Genomic DNA, 16,250 nt, shown 5'->3' on the forward strand with positions numbered 1-16,250 from the left:
CAAATTCCATGTATGGGTCCTGAAGATCACGTTTGAAACATTTACAGGACAATGGATCGTGTGAAAGAGTCATCCAGTAAGGATTTACATGAAAAAAAGTTTCGCCAAGGAAATTTTCATGTTGTCATTAAAATTTATTTGATAAGAGTTATATGGAGGCAGATACATTGACTCAAATTCCATGTATGGGTCCTGAAGATCACGTTTGAAATATTTACAGGACAATGGATCGTGTGAAAGAGTCATCCAGTAAGGATTTACATGAAAAAAATTTCGCCAAGGAAATTTTCATGTTGTCATTAAAATATATTTGATAAGAGTTATCTGGAGGCAGATACATTGACTCAAATTCCATGTATGGGTCCTGAAGATCACGTTTGAAACATTTACAGGACAATGGATCATGTGAAAGAGCCATCCAGTAAGGATTTACATGAAAAAATAATTCGCCATGGAAATTTTCTCGTTGTCATTAAAATTCATTTGATAAGAGTTATATGGGGGCAGATACAATGACTCAAATTCCATGTATGGGTCCTGAAGATCACGTTTGAAACATTTACAGGACAATGGATCGTGTGAAAGAGTCATCCAGTAAGGATTTACATGAAAAAAAGTTTCGCCAAGGAAATTTTCATGTTGTCATTAAAATTTATTTGATAAGAGTTATATGGAGGCAGATACATTGACTCAAATTCCATGTATGGGTCCTGAAGATCACGTTTGAAATATTTACAGGACAATGGATCGTGTGAAAGAGTCATCCAGTAAGGATTTACATGAAAAAAATTTCGCCAAGGAAATTTTCATGTTGTCATTAAAATTTATTTGATAAGAGTTATATGGAGGCAGATACATTGACTCAAATTCCATGTATGGGTCCTGAAGATCACGTTTGAAACATTTACAGGACAATGGATCGTGTGAAAGAGTCATCCAGTAAGGATTTACATGAAAAAAAGTGTCGCCAAGGAAATTTTCTCGTTGTCATTAAAATTCATTTGATAAGAGTTATATGGGGGCTGATACAATGACTCAAATTCCATGTATGGGTCCTGAAGATCACGTTTAAAACATTTACAGGACAATGGATCGTGCGAAAGAGTCATCCAGTAAGGATTTACATGAAAAAAACTTCGCCAAGGAAATTTTCATGTTGTCATTAAAATTTATTTGATAAGAGTTATATGGAGGCAGATACATTGACTCAAATTCCATGTATGGGTCCTGAAGATCACGTTTGAAATATTTACAGGACAATGGATCGTGTGAAAGGGTCATCCAGTAAGGATTTACATGAAAAAAATTTCGCCAAGGAAATTTTCATGTTGTCATTAAAATTTATTTGATAAGAGTTATATGGAGGCAGATACATTGACTCAAATTCCATGTATGGGTCCTGAAGATCGCGTTTGAAACATTTACAGGACAATGGATCGTGTGCAAGAGTCATCCAGTAAGGATTTACATGAAAAAAAGTTTCGCCAAGGAAATTTTCATGTTGTCATTAAAATTTAAATTCCATGTATGGGTCCTGAAGATCACGTTTGAAACATTTACAGGACAATGGATCGTGTGAAAGAGTCATCCAGTAAGGATTTACATGAAAAAAAGTTTCGCCAAGGAAATTTTCATGTTGTCATTAAAATTTATTTGATAAGAGTTATATGGAGGCAGATACATTGACTCAAATTCCATGTATGGGTCCTGAAGATCACGTTTGAAATATTTACAGGCCAATGGATCGTGTGAAAGAGTCATCCAGTAAGGATTTACATGAAAAAAATTTCGCCAAGGAAATTTTCATGTTGTCATTAAAATTTATTTGATAAGAGTTATATGGAGGCAGATACATTGACTCAAATTCCATGTATGGGTCCTGAAGATCACGTTTAAAACATTTACAGGACAATGGATCGTGCGAAAGAGTCATCCAGTAAGGATTTACATGAAAAAAATTTCGCCAAGGAAATTTTCATGTTGTCATTAAAATTTATTTGATAAGAGTTATATGGAGGCAGATACATTGACTCAAATTCCATGTATGGGTCCTGAAGATCACGTTTGAAATATTTACAGGACAATGGATCGTGTGAAAGAGTCATCCAGTAAGGATTTACATGAAAAAAATTTCGCCAAGGAAATTTTCATGTTGTCATTAAAATTTATTTGATAAGAGTTATATGGAGGCAGATACATTGACTCAAATTCCATGTATGGGTCCTGAAGATCACGTTTGAAACATTTACAGGACAATGGATCGTGTGAAAGAGTCATCCAGTAAGGATTTACATGAAAAAAAGTTTCGCCAAGGAAATTTTCTCGTTGTCATTAAAATTCATTTGATAAGAGTTATATGGGGGCAGATACAATGACTCAAATTCCATGTATGGGTCCTGAAGATCACGTTTAAAACATTTACAGGACAATGGATCGTGCGAAAGAGTCATCCAGTAAGGATTTACATGAAAAAAATTTCGCCAAGGAAATTTTCATGTTGTCATTAAAATTTATTTGATAAGAGTTATATGGAGGCAGATACATTGACTCAAATTCCATGTATGGGTCCTGAAGATCACGTTTGAAATATTTACAGGACAATGGATCGTGTGAAAGGGTCATCCAGTAAGGATTTACATGAAAAAAATTTCGCCAAGGAAATTTTCATGTTGTCATTAAAATTTATTTGATAAGAGTTATATGGAGGCAGATACATTGACTCAAATTCCATGTATGGGTCCTGAAGATCACGTTTGAAACATTTACAGGACAATGGATCGTGTGAAAGAGTCATCCAGTAAGGATTTACATGAAAAAAATTTCGCCAAGGAAATTTTCATGTTGTCATTAAAATTTATTTGATAAGAGTTATATGGAGGCAGATACATTGACTCAAATTCCATGTATGGGTCCTGAAGATCGCGTTTGAAACATTTACAGGACAATGGATCGTGTGCAAGAGTCATCCAGTAAGGATTTACATGAAAAAAAGTTTCGCCAAGGAAATTTTCATGTTGTCATTAAAATTTAAATTCCATGTATGGGTCCTGAAGATCACGTTTGAAACATTTACAGGACAATGGATCGTGTGAAAGAGTCATCCAGTAAGGATTTACATGAAAAAAAGTTTCGCCAAGGAAATTTTCATGTTGTCATTAAAATTTATTTGATAAGAGTTATATGGAGGCAGATACATTGACTCAAATTCCATGTATGGGTCCTGAAGATCACGTTTGAAATATTTACAGGCCAATGGATCGTGTGAAAGAGTCATCCAGTAAGGATTTACATGAAAAAAATTTCGCCAAGGAAATTTTCATGTTGTCATTAAAATTTATTTGATAAGAGTTATATGGAGGCAGATACATTGACTCAAATTCCATGTATGGGTCCTGAAGATCACGTTTAAAACATTTACAGGACAATGGATCGTGCGAAAGAGTCATCCAGTAAGGATTTACATGAAAAAAATTTCGCCAAGGAAATTTTCATGTTGTCATTAAAATTTATTTGATAAGAGTTATATGGAGGCAGATACATTGACTCAAATTCCATGTATGGGTCCTGAAGATCACGTTTGAAATATTTACAGGACAATGGATCGTGTGAAAGAGTCATCCAGTAAGGATTTACATGAAAAAAATTTCGCCAAGGAAATTTTCATGTTGTCATTAAAATTTATTTGATAAGAGTTATATGGAGGCAGATACATTGACTCAAATTCCATGTATGGGTCCTGAAGATCACGTTTGAAACATTTACAGGACAATGGATCGTGTGAAAGAGTCATCCAGTAAGGATTTACATGAAAAAAAGTTTCGCCAAGGAAATTTTCTCGTTGTCATTAAAATTCATTTGATAAGAGTTATATGGGGGCAGATACAATGACTCAAATTCCATGTATGGGTCCTGAAGATCACGTTTAAAACATTTACAGGACAATGGATCGTGCGAAAGAGTCATCCAGTAAGGATTTACATGAAAAAAATTTCGCCAAGGAAATTTTCATGTTGTCATTAAAATTTATTTGATAAGAGTTATATGGAGGCAGATACATTGACTCAAATTCCATGTATGGGTCCTGAAGATCACGTTTGAAATATTTACAGGACAATGGATCGTGTGAAAGGGTCATCCAGTAAGGATTTACATGAAAAAAATTTCGCCAAGGAAATTTTCATGTTGTCATTAAAATTTATTTGATAAGAGTTATATGGAGGCAGATACATTGACTCAAATTCCATGTATGGGTCCTGAAGATCACGTTTGAAACATTTACAGGACAATGGATCGTGTGAAAGAGTCATCCAGTAAGGATTTACATGAAAAAAATTTCGCCAAGGAAATTTTCATGTTGTCATTAAAATTTATTTGATAAGAGTTATATGGAGGCAGATACATTGACTCAAATTCCATGTATGGGTCCTGAAGATCGCGTTTGAAACATTTACAGGACAATGGATCGTGTGCAAGAGTCATCCAGTAAGGATTTACATGAAAAAAAGTTTCGCCAAGGAAATTTTCATGTTGTCATTAAAATTTAAATTCCATGTATGGGTCCTGAAGATCACGTTTGAAACATTTACAGGACAATGGATCGTGTGAAAGAGTCATCCAGTAAGGATTTACATGAAAAAAAGTTTCGCCAAGGAAATTTTCATGTTGTCATTAAAATTTATTTGATAAGAGTTATATGGAGGCAGATACATTGACTCAAATTCCATGTATGGGTCCTGAAGATCACGTTTGAAACATTTACAGGACAATGGATCGTGTGAAAGAGTCATCCAGTAAGGATTTACATGAAAAAAATTTCGCCAAGGAAATTTTCATGTTGTCATTAAAATTTATTTGATAAGAGTTATATGGAGGCAGATACATTGACTCAAATTCCATGTATGGGTCCTGAAGATCACGTTTGAAACATTTACAGGACAATGGATCGTGTGAAAGAGTCATCCAGTAAGGATTTACATGAAAAAAAGTTTCGCCAAGGAAATTTTCTCGTTGTCATTAAAATTCATTTGATAAGAGTTATATGGGGGCAGATAAAATGACTCAAATTCCATGTATGGGTCCTGAAGATCACGTTTAAAACATTTACAGGACAATGGATCGTGCGAAAGAGTCATCCAGTAAGGATTTACATGAAAAAAATTTCGCCAAGGAAATTTTCATGTTGTCATTAAAATTTATTTGATAAGAGTTATATGGAGGCAGATACATTGACTCAAATTCCATGTATGGGTCCTGAAGATCACGTTTGAAATATTTACAGGACAATGGATCGTGTGAAAGGGTCATCCAGTAAGGATTTACATGAAAAAAATTTCGCCAAGGAAATTTTCATGTTGTCATTAAAATTTATTTGATAAGAGTTATATGGAGGCAGATACATTGACTCAAATTCCATGTATGGGTCCTGAAGATCACGTTTGAAACATTTACAGGACAATGGATCGTGTGAAAGAGTAAGGATGGATCGTGTGAAAGAGTAAGGATTTACATGAAAAAAATTTCGCCAAGGAAATTTTCATGTTGTCATTAAAATTTATTTGATAAGAGTTATATGGAGGCAGATACATTGACTCAAATTCCATGTATGGGTCCTGAAGATCACGTTTGAAACATTTACAGGACAATGGATCATGTGAAAGAGCCATCCAGTAAGGATTTACATGAAAAAAATTTCGCCAAGGAAATTTTCATGTTGTCATTAAAATTTATTTGATAAGAGTTATATGGAGGCAGATACATTGACTCAAATTCCATGTATGGGTCCTGAAGATCGCGTTTGAAACATTTACAGGACAATGGATCGTGTGCAAGAGTCATCCAGTAAGGATTTACATGAAAAAAAGTTTCGCCAAGGATATTTTCATGTTGTCATTAAAATTTATTTGATAAGAGTTATATGGAGGCAGATACATTGACTCAAATTCCATGTATGGGTCCTGAAGATCACGTTTGAAACATTTACAGGACAATGGATCGTGTGAAAGAGTCATCCAGTAAGGATTTACATGAAAAAAATTTCGCCAAGGAAATTTTCATGTTGTCATTAAAATTTATTTGATAAGAGTTATCTGGAGGCAGATACATTGACTCAAATTCCATGTATGGGTCCTGAAGATCACGTTTGAAACATTTACAGGACAATGGATCGTGTGAAAGAGTCATCCAGTAAGGATTTACATGAAAAAAATTTCGCCAAGGAAATTTTCATGTTGTCATTGAAATTTATTTGATAAGAGTTATCTGGAGGCAGATACATTGACTCAAATTCCATGTATGGGTCCTGAAGATCACGTTTGAAACATTTACAGGACAATGGATCATGTGAAAGAGCCATTCAGTAAGGATTTACATGAAAAAATAATTCGCCTTGGAAATTTTCTCGTTATCATTAAAATTCATTTGATAAGAGTTATATGGGGGCAGATAGAATGACTCAAATTCCATGTATGGGTCCTGAAGATCACGTTTGAAACATTTACAGGACAATGGATCGTGTGAAAGAGTCATCCAGTAAGGATTTACATGAAAAAAAGTTTCGCCAAGGAAATTTTCATGTTGTCATTAAAATTTATTTGATAAGAGTTATATGGAGGCAGATACATTGACTCAAATTCCATGTATGGGTCCTGAAGATCACGTTTGAAACATTTACAGGACAATGGATCGTGTGAAAGAGTCATCCAGTAAGGATTTACATGAAAAAAATTTCGCCAAGGAAATTTTCATGTCATTAAAATTTATTTGATAAGAGTTATATGGAGGCAGATACATTGACTTAAATTCCATGTATGGGTCCTGAAGATCACGTTTGAAACATTTACAGGACAATGGATCGTGTGAAAGAGTCATCCAGTAAGAATTTACATGAAAAAATGTTTCGCCAAGGAAATTTTCATGTTGTCATTAAAATTTATTAGATAAGAGTTATATGGAGGCAGATACATTGACTCAAATTCCATGTATGGGTCCTGAAGATCACGTTTGAAACATTTACAGGACAATGGATCGTGTGAAAGAGTCATCCAGTAAGGATTTACATGAAAAAAAGTTTCGCCAAGGAAATTTTCATGTTGTCATTAAAATTTATTTGATAAGAGTTATATGGAGGCAGATACATTGACTCAAATTCCATGTATGGGTCCTGAAGATCACGTTTGAAACATTTACAGGACAATGGATCGTGTGAAAGAGTCATCCAGTAAGGATTTCCATGAAAAAAATTTCGCCAAGGAAATTTTCATGTTGTCATTAAAATTTATTTGATAAGAGTTATATGGAGGCAGATACATTGACTCAAGTTCCATGTATGGGTCCTGAAGATCACGTTTGAAATATTTACAGGACAATGGATCGTGTGAAAGAGTCATCCAGTAAGGATTTACATGAAAAAAATTTCGCCAAGGAAATTTTCATGTTGTCATTAAAATTTATTTGATAAGAGTTATCTGGAGGCAGATACATTGACTCAAATTCCATGTATGGGTCCTGAAGATCACGTTTGAAACATTTACAGGACAATGGATCGTGTGAAAGAGTCATCCAGTAAGGATTTACATGAAAAAAATTTCGCCAAGGAAATTTTCATGTTGTCATTAAAATTTATTTGATAAGAGTTATCTGGAGGCAGATACATTGACTCAAATTCCATGTATGGGTCCTGAAGATCACGTTTGAAACATTTACAGGACAATGGATCGTGTGAAAGAGTCATCCAGTAAGGATTTACATGAAAAAAACTTTGCCAAGGAAATTTTCATGTTGTCATTAAAATTTATTTGATAAGAGTTATATGGAGGCAGATACATTGACTCAAATTCCATGTATGGGTCCTGAAGATCACGTTTGAAACATTTACAGGACAATGGATCGTGTGAAAGAGTCACGTTTAAAACATTTACAGGACAATGGATCGTGCGAAAGAGTCATCCAGTAAGGATTTACATGAAAAAAATTTCGCCAAGGAAATTTTCATGTTGTCATTAAAATTTATTTGATAAGAGTTATATGGAGGCAGATACATTGACTCAAATTCCATGTATGGGTCCTGAAGATCACGTTTGAAATATTTACAGGACAATGGATCGTGTGAAAGGGTCATCCAGTAAGGATTTACATGAAAAAAATTTCGCCAAGGAAATTTTCATGTTGTCATTAAAATTTATTTGATAAGAGTTATATGGAGGCAGATACATTGACTCAAATTCCATGTATGGGTCCTGAAGATCACGTTTGAAACATTTACAGGACAATGGATCGTGTGAAAGAGTCATCCAGTAAGGATTTACATGAAAAAAATTTCGCCAAGGAAATTTTCATGTTGTCATTAAAATTTATTTGATAAGAGTTATATGGAGGCAGATACATTGACTCAAATTCCATGTATGGGTCCTGAAGATCGCGTTTGAAACATTTACAGGACAATGGATCGTGTGCAAGAGTCATCCAGTAAGGATTTACATGAAAAAAAGTTTCGCCAAGGAAATTTTCATGTTGTCATTAAAATTTAAATTCCATGTATGGGTCCTGAAGATCACGTTTGAAACATTTACAGGACAATGGATCGTGTGAAAGAGTCATCCAGTAAGGATTTACATGAAAAAAAGTTTCGCCAAGGAAATTTTCATGTTGTCATTAAAATTTATTTGATAAGAGTTATATGGAGGCAGATACATTGACTTAAATTCCATGTATGGGTCCTGAAGATCACGTTTGAAACATTTACAGGACAATGGATCGTGTGAAAGAGTCATCCAGTAAGAATTTACATGAAAAAATGTTTCGCCAAGGAAATTTTCATGTTGTCATTAAAATTTATTTGATAAGAGTTATATGGAGGCAGATACATTGACTCAAATTCCATGTATGGGTCCTGAAGATCACGTTTGAAACATTTACAGGACAATGGATCGTGTGAAAGAGTCATCCAGTAAGGATTTACATGAAAAAAAGTTTCGCCAAGGAAATTTTCATGTTGTCATTAAAATTTATTTGATAAGAGTTATATGGAGGCAGATACATTGACTCAAATTCCATGTATGGGTCCTGAAGATCGCGTTTGAAACATTTACAGGACAATGGATCGTGTGCAAGAGTCATCCAGTAAGGATTTACATGAAAAAAAGTTTCGCCAAGGATATTTTCATGTTGTCATTAAAATTTATTTGATAAGAGTTATATGGAGGCAGATACATTGACTCAAATTCCATGTATGGGTCCTGAAGATCACGTTTGAAACATTTACAGGACAATGGATCGTGTGAAAGAGTCATCCAGTAAGGATTTACATGAAAAAAATTTCGCCAAGGAAATTTTCATGTTGTCATTAAAATTTATTTGATAAGAGTTATCTGGAGGCAGATACATTGACTCAAATTCCATGTATGGGTCCTGAAGATCACGTTTGAAACATTTACAGGACAATGGATCGTGTGAAAGAGTCATCCAGTAAGGATTTACATGAAAAAAATTTCGCCAAGGAAATTTTCATGTTGTCATTGAAATTTATTTGATAAGAGTTATCTGGAGGCAGATACATTGACTCAAATTCCATGTATGGGTCCTGAAGATCACGTTTGAAACATTTACAGGACAATGGATCATGTGAAAGAGCCATTCAGTAAGGATTTACATGAAAAAATAATTCGCCTTGGAAATTTTCTCGTTGTCATTAAAATTCATTTGATAAGAGTTATATGGGGGCAGATAGAATGACTCAAATTCCATGTATGGGTCCTGAAGATCACGTTTGAAACATTTACAGGACAATGGATCGTGTGAAAGAGTCATCCAGTAAGGATTTACATGAAAAAAAGTTTCGCCAAGGAAATTTTCATGTTGTCATTAAAATTTATTTGATAAGAGTTATATGGAGGCAGATACATTGACTCAAATTCCATGTATGGGTCCTGAAGATCACGTTTGAAACATTTACAGGACAATGGATCGTGTGAAAGAGTCATCCAGTAAGGATTTACATGAAAAAAATTTCGCCAAGGAAATTTTCATGTCATTAAAATTTATTTGATAAGAGTTATATGGAGGCAGATACATTGACTTAAATTCCATGTATGGGTCCTGAAGATCACGTTTGAAACATTTACAGGACAATGGATCGTGTGAAAGAGTCATCCAGTAAGAATTTACATGAAAAAATGTTTCGCCAAGGAAATTTTCATGTTGTCATTAAAATTTATTTGATAAGAGTTATATGGAGGCAGATACATTGACTCAAATTCCATGTATGGGTCCTGAAGATCACGTTTGAAACATTTACAGGACAATGGATCGTGTGAAAGAGTCATCCAGTAAGGATTTACATGAAAAAAAGTTTCGCCAAGGAAATTTTCATGTTGTCATTAAAATTTATTTGATAAGAGTTATATGGAGGCAGATACATTGACTCAAATTCCATGTATGGGTCCTGAAGATCACGTTTGAAACATTTACAGGACAATGGATCGTGTGAAAGAGTCATCCAGTAAGGATTTCCATGAAAAAAATTTCGCCAAGGAAATTTTCATGTTGTCATTAAAATTTATTTGATAAGAGTTATATGGAGGCAGATACATTGACTCAAGTTCCATGTATGGGTCCTGAAGATCACGTTTGAAATATTTACAGGACAATGGATCGTGTGAAAGAGTCATCCAGTAAGGATTTACATGAAAAAAAATTCGCCAAGGAAATTTTCATGTTGTCATTAAAATTTATTTGATAAGAGTTATCTGGAGGCAGATACATTGACTCAAATTCCATGTATGGGTCCTGAAGATCACGTTTGAAACATTTACAGGACAATGGATCGTGTGAAAGAGTCATCCAGTAAGGATTTACATGAAAAAAATTTCGCAAAGGAAATTTTCATGTTGTCATTAAAATTTATTTGATAAGAGTTATCTGGAGGCAGATACATTGACTCAAATTCCATGTATGGGTCCTGAAGATCACGTTTGAAACATTTACAGGACAATGGATCGTGTGAAAGAGTCATCCAGTAAGGATTTACATGAAAAAAACTTTGCCAAGGAAATTTTCATGTTGTCATTAAAATTTATTTGATAAGAGTTATATGGAGGCAGATACATTGACTCAAATTCCATGTATGGGTCCTGAAGATCACGTTTGAAACATTTACAGGACAATGGATCGTGTGAAAGAGTCACGTTTAAAGTATTTACAGGACAATGGATCGTGCGAAAGAGTCATCCAGTAAGGATTTACATGAAAAAAATTTCGCCAAGGAAATTTTCATGTTGTCATTAAAATTTATTTGATAAGAGTTATATGGAGGCAGATACATTGACTCAAATTCCATGTATGGGTCCTGAAGATCACGTTTGAAATATTTACAGGACAATGGATCGTGTGAAAGGGTCATCCAGTAAGGATTTACATGAAAAAAATTTCGCCAAGGAAATTTTCATGTTGTCATTAAAATTTATTTGATAAGAGTTATATGGAGGCAGATACATTGACTCAAATTCCATGTATGGGTCCTGAAGATCACGTTTGAAACATTTACAGGACAATGGATCGTGTGAAAGAGTCATCCAGTAAGGATTTACATGAAAAAAATTTCGCCAAGGAAATTTTCATGTTGTCATTAAAATTTATTTGATAAGAGTTATATGGAGGCAGATACATTGACTCAAATTCCATGTATGGGTCCTGAAGATCGCGTTTGAAACATTTACAGGACAATGGATCGTGTGCAAGAGTCATCCAGTAAGGATTTACATGAAAAAAAGTTTCGCCAAGGAAATTTTCATGTTGTCATTAAAATTTAAATTCCATGTATGGGTCCTGAAGATCACGTTTGAAACATTTACAGGACAATGGATCGTGTGAAAGAGTCATCCAGTAAGGATTTACATGAAAAAAAGTTTCGCCAAGGAAATTTTCATGTTGTCATTAAAATTTATTTGATAAGAGTTATATGGAGGCAGATACATTGACTCAAATTCCATGTATGGGTCCTGAAGATCACGTTTGAAATATTTACAGGACAATGGATCGTGTGAAAGAGTCATCCAGTAAGGATTTACATGAAAAAAATTTCGCCAAGGAAATTTTCATGTTGTCATTAAAATTTATTTGATAAGAGTTATATGGAGGCAGATACATTGACTCAAATTCCATGTATGGGTCCTGAAGATCACGTTTGAAACATTTACAGGACAATGGATCGTGTGAAAGAGTCATCCAGTAAGGATTTACATGAAAAAAAGTTTCGCCAAGGAAATTTTCTCGTTGTCATTAAAATTCATTTGATAAGAGTTATATGGGGGCAGATACAATGACTCAAATTCCATGTATGGGTCCTGAAGATCACGTTTAAAACATTTACAGGACAATGGATCGTGCGAAAGAGTCATCCAGTAAGGATTTACATGAAAAAAATTTCGCCAAGGAAATTTTCATGTTGTCATTAAAATTTATTTGATAAGAGTTATATGGAGGCAGATACATTGACTCAAATTCCATGTATGGGTCCTGAAGATCACGTTTGAAATATTTACAGGACAATGGATCGTGTGAAAGGGTCATCCAGTAAGGATTTACATGAAAAAAATTTCGCCAAGGAAATTTTCATGTTGTCATTAAAATTTATTTGATAAGAGTTATATGGAGGCAGATACATTGACTCAAATTCCATGTATGGGTCCTGAAGATCACGTTTGAAACATTTACAGGACAATGGATCGTGTGAAAGAGTCATCCAGTAAGGATTTACATGAAAAAAATTTCGCCAAGGAAATTTTCATGTTGTCATTAAAATTTATTTGATAAGAGTTATATGGAGGCAGATACATTGACTCAAATTCCATGTATGGGTCCTGAAGATCACGTTTGAAACATTTACAGGACAATGGATCATGTGAAAGAGCCATCCAGTAAGGATTTACATGAAAAAAATTTCGCCAAGGAAATTTTCATGTTGTCATTAAAATTTATTTGATAAGAGTTATATGGAGGCAGATACATTGACTCAAATTCCATGTATGGGTCCTGAAGATCGCGTTTGAAACATTTACAGGACAATGGATCGTGTGCAAGAGTCATCCAGTAAGGATTTACATGAAAAAAAGTTTCGCCAAGGATATTTTCATGTTGTCATTAAAATTTATTTGATAAGAGTTATATGGAGGCAGATACATTGACTCAAATTCCATGTATGGGTCCTGAAGATCACGTTTGAAACATTTACAGGACAATGGATCGTGTGAAAGAGTCATCCAGTAAGGATTTACATGAAAAAAATTTCGCCAAGGAAATTTTCATGTTGTCATTAAAATTTATTTGATAAGAGTTATCTGGAGGCAGATACATTGACTCAAATTCCATGTATGGGTCCTGAAGATCACGTTTGAAACATTTACAGGACAATGGATCGTGTGAAAGAGTCATCCAGTAAGGATTTACATGAAAAAAAGTTTCGCCAAGGAAATTTTCATGTTGTCATTAAAATTTATTTGATAAGAGTTATATGGAGGCAGATACATTGACTCAAATTCCATGTATGGGTCCTGAAGATCACGTTTGAAATATTTACAGGACAATGGATCGTGTGAAAGAGTCATCCAGTAAGGATTTACATGAAAAAAATTTCGCCAAGGAAATTTTCATGTTGTCATTAAAATTTATTTGATAAGAATTATCTGGAGGCAGATACATTGACTCAAATTCCATGTATGGGTCCTGAAGATCACGTTTGAAACATTTACAGGACAATGGATCATGTGAAAGAGCCATTCAGTAAGGATTTACATGAAAAAATAATTCGCCTTGGAAATTTTCTCGTTGTCATTAAAATTCATTTGATAAGAGTTATATGGGGGCAGATAGAATGACTCAAATTCCATGTATGGGTCCTGAAGATCACGTTTGAAACATTTACAGGACAATGGATCGTGTGAAAGAGTCATCCAGTAAGGATTTACATGAAAAAAAGTTTCGCCAAGGAAATTTTCATGTTGTCATTAAAATTTATTTGATAAGAGTTATATGGAGGCAGATACATTGACTCAAATTCCATGTATGGGTCCTGAAGATCACGTTTGAAACATTTACAGGACAATGGATCGTGTGAAAGAGTCATCCAGTAAGGATTTACATGAAAAAAATTTCGCCAAGGAAATTTTCATGTCATTAAAATTTATTTGATAAGAGTTATATGGAGGCAGATACATTGACTCAAATTCCATGTATGGGTCCTGAAGATCACGTTTGAAACATTTACAGGACAATGGATCGTGTGAAAGAGTCATCCAGTAAGAATTTACATGAAAAAAAGTTTCGCCAAGGAAATTTTCATGTTGTCATTAAAATTTATTTGATAAGAGTTATATGGAGGCAGATACATTGACTCAAATTCCATGTATGGGTCCTGAAGATCACGTTTGAAACATTTACAGGACAATGGATCGTGTGAAAGAGTCATCCAGTAAGGATTTACATGAAAAAAAGTTTCGCCAAGGAAATTTTCATGTTGTCATTAAAATTTATTTGATAAGAGTTATATGGAGGCAGATACATTGACTCAAATTCCATGTATGGGTCCTGAAGATCACGTTTGAAACATTTACAGGACAATGGATCGTGTGAAAGAGTCATCCAGTAAGGATTTCCATGAAAAAAATTTCGCCAAGGAAATTTTCATGTTGTCATTAAAATTTATTTGATAAGAGTTATATGGAGGCAGATACATTGACTCAAGTTCCATGTATGGGTCCTGAAGATCACGTTTGAAATATTTACAGGACAATGGATCGTGTGAAAGAGTCATCCAGTAAGGATTTACATGAAAAAAATTTCGCCAAGGAAATTTTCATGTTGTCATTAAAATTTATTTGATAAGAGTTATCTGGAGGCAGATACATTGACTCAAATTCCATGTATGGGTCCTGAAGATCACGTTTGAAACATTTACAGGACAATGGATCGTGTGAAAGAGTCATCCAGTAAGGATTTACATGAAAAAAATTTCGCCAAGGAAATTTTCATGTTGTCATTAAAATTTATTTGATAAGAGTTATCTGGAGGCAGATACATTGACTCAAATTCCATGTATGGGTCCTGAAGATCACGTTTGAAACATTTACAGGACAATGGATCGTGTGAAAGAGTCATCCAGTAAGGATTTACATGAAAAAAATTTTGCCAAGGAAATTTTCATGTTGTCATTAAAATTTATTTGATAAGAGTTATATGGAGGCAGATACATTGACTCAAATTCCATGTATGGGTCCTGAAGATCACGTTTGAAACATTTACAGGACAATGGATCGTGTGAAAGAGTCATCCAGTAAGGATTTACATGAAAAAAAGTTTCGCCAAGGAAATTTTCTCATTGTCATTAAAATTCATTTGATAAGAGTTATATGGGGGCAGATACAATGACTCAAATTCCATGTATGGGTCCTGAAGATCACGTTTGAAACATTTACAGGACAATGGATCGTGCGAAAGAGTCATCCAGTAAGGATTTACATGAAAAAAATTTCGCCAAGGAAATTTTCATGTTGTCATTAAAATTTATTTGATAAGAGTTATATGGAGGCAGATACATTGACTCAAATTCCATGTATGGGTCCTGAAGATCACGTTTGAAATATTTACAGGACAATGGATCGTGTGAAAAAGTCATCCAGTAAGGATTTACATGAAAAAAATTTCGCCAAGGAAATTTTCATGTTGTCATTAAAATTTATTTGATAAGAGTTATATGGAGGCAGATACATTGACTCAAATTCCATGTATGGGTCCTGAAGATCACGTTTGAAACATTTACAGGACAATGGATCGTGTGAAAGAGTCATCCAGTAAGGATTTACATGAAAACAGTTTCGCCAAGGAAATTTTCATGTTGTCATTAAAATTTATTTGATAAGAGTTATATGGAGGCAGATACATTGACTCAAATTCCATGTATGGGTCCTGGAGATCACGTTTGAAACATTTACAGGACAATGGATCGTGTGAAAGAGTCATCCAGTAAGGATTTACATGAAAAAAAGTTTCACCAAGGAAATTTTCATGTTGTCATTAAAATTTATTTGATAAGAGTTATATGGAGGCAGATACATTGACTCAAATTCCATGTATGGGTCCTGAAGATCACGTTTGAAACATTAACAGGACAATGGATCGTGTGAAAGAGTCATCCAGTAAGGATTTACATGAAAAAAATTTCGCCAAGGAAATTTTCATGTTGTCATTAAAATTTATTTGAT

The sequence above is a fragment of the Malaya genurostris genome, chromosome 1 (assembly GCF_030247185.1).
Source record: "Malaya genurostris strain Urasoe2022 chromosome 1, Malgen_1.1, whole genome shotgun sequence".
Taxonomy (NCBI): domain Eukaryota; kingdom Metazoa; phylum Arthropoda; class Insecta; order Diptera; family Culicidae; genus Malaya; species Malaya genurostris.